Source organism: Oryza sativa, chromosome 2 (genome assembly GCF_034140825.1).
Source record: "Oryza sativa Japonica Group chromosome 2, ASM3414082v1".
In the NCBI taxonomy this organism is placed as follows: domain Eukaryota; kingdom Viridiplantae; phylum Streptophyta; class Magnoliopsida; order Poales; family Poaceae; genus Oryza; species Oryza sativa.
The window spans coordinates 27348436-27352934 of NC_089036.1; positions in this window are offsets into that span (position 1 = coordinate 27348436).

Sequence of the window (4499 nt, forward strand, 5' to 3'; positions counted from 1 at the left end):
GAGAGCACTAGCAATTATATATGCTGTTGTCTGAAAGCGTACAGTCCCGGAAGAAACTGAACAGGGTACGCCTCCGAAAACGTTATCTGAAAATCTATCCTTGACCCGAGATGACTCTCAGCTGGTTTTCAGGTTTCAGCAGCTAACGACAAGGGCTTGCACAGTTGCGGGGGATGTGTAGTGTACTCTAGCTCATTAATGAGATGTCAGGTAAGAAAAGTAGTCCTCCAAATCGCATCGACGGCGACAAATGCCCTCGAATAATAGACATCACCCGCAGACCGGCTCATTTGGCCATTTGGGATGCCCACAAATGGTAAACATTCCAACGCCCGTATTACTACCTAACACAAAGTACAGATTCAGAGAAAATATGGACAGATTTTGTGCACACTCGTGCAGTCTCTGTCCGTTCCCTCTCGTGGCAAGCGGTGTAAACTTACCAAACTGCACAATAGCAACTGCACTGGATCTCAATCCTATAGAGAGGAGATTTTGCCAATAAACAGAGGAAAGCCTGGAAGCTTTCCTGGACACTTATGTCACTAGCTGCATGCTTTGCTGCAATTCAAAGATGCTGTATTGTCAGCAATCAGAGCTGGCTGGATTTTCTGTCACGTGATAATTTGTCTGCAAATAATTGATCATTGCTCTCCTCTCTCTAGTCTATATTGGCACACATCTGCAAGCAATCAAGAAAGAGAGACTACTCTTCAGGTTCACGACAACTACTTGCACATTTTATTCAACTACTGCACCGTCGCTTTGCATTACACAGAAATGGAAACGGGAAAGATCTGACGAGCTGCTAAACACTATTGAATCGCAAAACCACAAAGCGAGGTCGCTATGGATAGACAAAAAGATGCAAAAGATTAGCCCTAAAAGCACCGTGATTAAGCAGTCGGTCTGATGAATGCCTGCGTGAAATGGGTTTCAGTACTTGCTGGAAAGCAACCGACGCACATTGCAGAGTATTGCTGTCTGGTCCAAACAGAGCGTACAAAGCAAACGGAGCGTAAGTTGCACCCTCTTAATCTTAACAAAGCTCACATGGGTGGTAGTATAATACCCTGGCAATCTAACTTGTTCCTGACATTACAGTACCTCACCTTTCCTACACTAAAGTGACTAACTATGTCGAGAGAAAACTTCCAAACAATTCAGTAGCAATTGATTAGTTGGACGACAGAATCAAATGAATGAGAGGAACAAGCTATCATCAGATCTTTTCCTCAGATACGCCGAGCTGAGCTTAGTTGAGATGAAAGCTGGAAGAAGCCAAGAAAAGACCACCAGGGTTTAAGGCCTGAATCATGAGGAGGAGGACGAAGAATAATACACACCCTGTCCTAATGCAAAAGAGCTTCCTTGTCCTTATCAAGCAAGGCTGCAAGTCTTTGCTAATCTTCTCATCCGATCGAAAAGAAAGCAAGCTAGGGGAGAAGAGATTGTAGTAGTAGTAGTAGTAAAGTGGATGCATGGGGGTGATAGAAAAGGAGCCATGCATTGTACCACCAACAAGCAAGTGCCGTTGCATCGATCTGCAGCCTTTTGATGGACCGGCCGGGGAAGGAAGCAGAAAAAAAGATAGCCGTCGATTAAAACAGTCTGTATTGCACCAGCGATCGATGCGTATGGGTGTGGTACGTACTACGTAGATAGCTAAGCTAGGTCGTCTCTCGATCGTCATCTCCCTGGCCCTCCACTGCTCGCAAAGTCTTGTAATAATGCACAGCCTTTTCGGTTGCTAAAGGGAAGAGGGAAAAGAGAGACAGAGAAGACAGAAGTGATCAGATTGTTTTTCTTTTAGCGAAAAGTGATCATGCTATGTACAAGTGAGATGATGATGATGATGATGATAACGGTGGTCTTTCTTTCTCTCTTCATGCACAAGGGCCGGCGGTCTGAATTCAAACCCCATGGGGGTACATATCCTTTTAAACTTAAAAGGCGTAAAAGAAAAATAAAGGAGAAAGGATATGCCATAAACAGAACTCAGACAGCAGCCATGAAAATGCATGTCTTCATCAGTGATTAGTGAGAAAAGGAGGGAGCGGATGAATGACAACTTGTTTAATTCTCCCTCTGAATAAAGATCTACTTACGTTGTGATACAGGCAGAAAGATGGCATACGCAACTCTCTGTCTAGTGTGCACCTGCAGGGCTAATCTAACCGGCGTGGGTGAGCGCGTAGGGCAAACGCTTCCTCTCCCTTTCGACGAAATCTTTTACGTGCTGCCCGCCCTCAAAAGAATGCACTCAATTTCATGCTTGTCGAAAAGCCCTGCCTTCTCGAGTGAGAGCGATACGTGTGATCGAGCCCCTAGCTTCTCTCTGTGAGGAAACGCTTGTGCAGCAGCAGCTAGCAAGACACCTCTGCAATCCCAATTTTCTGTCAATCACTCGCGCCTTCCGTGTGGTCCTCTTGTCAATCTCTGTGTGCGTGTGGACTACTTGCTTGGCCACTTGTGGCCAAGTAGAAACGCACGGAAAGGAAGCTCTGGAACTCATCAATTCGACCACCGGAATTATATTTGCTCGTCGATCTGTACTCCCAGCTAGCTTCCAGCGGCAAAATCTCACACATGCACAGAACAGTAAATTAGTGACAGATCGATCTCAGCGAGTAGGTAGAAGAACTGTATTAGATAGGATTTTCCTAGCTAGTTGAGTTAACTAGCTTTTTTTTTAAAAAAAAAAATATCAGAACTGCATTAGGCAACACGCACCAAGATGAAGGTTAATAGAGAGGTCAACTACGACTCCATCCAAACAAAGAAAAGCTCGTAGCTTTCATGCATGGCCCACGCAGTTGTGGCCGTGCGGCACCACACGTACAGCGACGACGAAACTAAAGACCGTCGAGTGAGTGCTCGTCGCTGTTGCTGGCTAGCTAGCTGTACTACCCGCTGGCCGCGATCACGGTTATTTTCGCCCTGCTTTTCTCGCGGGTCAATGCTCTAACTCATCTGGATGTAATAGGCGTATAGCTCAGCTATAGCTTATTAGCCAGCCAAATCGATGATATACTGAAATGATCGATCGATCGGATCCATCTGCGAAAAGCCATTTGCTAGTAATACGGTAGCCCACGTGTTGGGGGCAAGGAGAGATCACTAGCTTTCGGCTACTCGCTCTCGCTAGCTCTCTCCTCTTCCCGGTCGATGATTCGCGTTTCGCTTTCGGTCGTCTCACCATCGATCCATCCGGCCGCGACCTGCCTCAGCTACAGCTTTTTAATTTCCGTTGTGCGGTACGCATGGGCTCGGGATAATCTCAGGCTCGCTTGCGCGGCGAGGAGAGGCCAGCGTACGTACGGCGTGGCGTTGCGCGCTGGCCGATCCGTAAATGGATCGGCCCCGCGCTATTCACCACTAGCTAGCAGTTTGTGTTACACGGAATGGCGATGGATAGAAAGAGAGGGGGTGGGGTGAGGAGGTGAGGTCGACGTGAAGGCTCAAGCGCGATCGAGATCATGAATTGGTCTTTTGCTGCGTGTGGGAGGTGTGTCCATCATGCAAGTGGAGCTGTCGATTACATGTATTGTGTGGTTGTTTTTTTTGTTCTTGTATGTATAGGATTGGATTTATGTATATGCACGGAGAGAGATCATTTATGGGTGTGGAGACAAAGCAGAGATTTTGAAGGCAGCATGCAGGAAGTGGTGTAGATCGATCGGATTGTATTGAAAACGTTCGGGGCGTCGGTGTACACAAGTGTGGTTCATGCAATTTGACACTAGAAAGTAGTAGTAGATCAGATGGTCTCTACTTGGAATGTAGTAGTACTAGTAACTATAGAGTTCTTTCGTAAAGGGCATCCCCTGTGCATGATATTGCAGGGGAATATATTCGGAACATCCGTCAGTGTGAAGACTGTTCGTTACTTATAGTATCCCCTCCTCCTTTTGTTCTCCTCCCCGCGTTAGCCAACTTGACTACCTGCGAAAAAGAATTGTGGTATGGCTGTATATTACTTAACCCGTAAGTCTACCGAATATTTCATTTCTGAGACTGGAAAAGTTTTGCACAAAGATCGTGTGTCGTGTCTAAAAGATGTGGCTGGAAGGTTTGGTGAGAGACGATGTGTCTACTTGGAAATCCAACTAGTAACGCAGCCCGCAACACGGCCCTCTCGGCTTAACCCATCTGCGCGATGCCAAGCCCAGGCGATGCGTTGGCTCCCAGTGGGCTGTTGGCTAACGCCGCAACGTGTATGCATCAGCTTAGCACGACAACCTCGATAGAATAAGTCCATTTTAGCTCCCTTAACTAGTGACATAATCTGATTCGTATCCCTAAATCACAATAGCGGATATCTCGACCCCCGAACTATTGGAACCGGTGCAATTTGACTATCTCGATAGTTTTGAAAGATGGTTTCGCTAATGTGGTGGTGTTGACCTAATCTTCGCTAAGGAAAAAAAAACTATAATGATAACAAAATACGTATAGTATCATCTACGATTCTGAGGAAACAGACGCGTTGATATTCA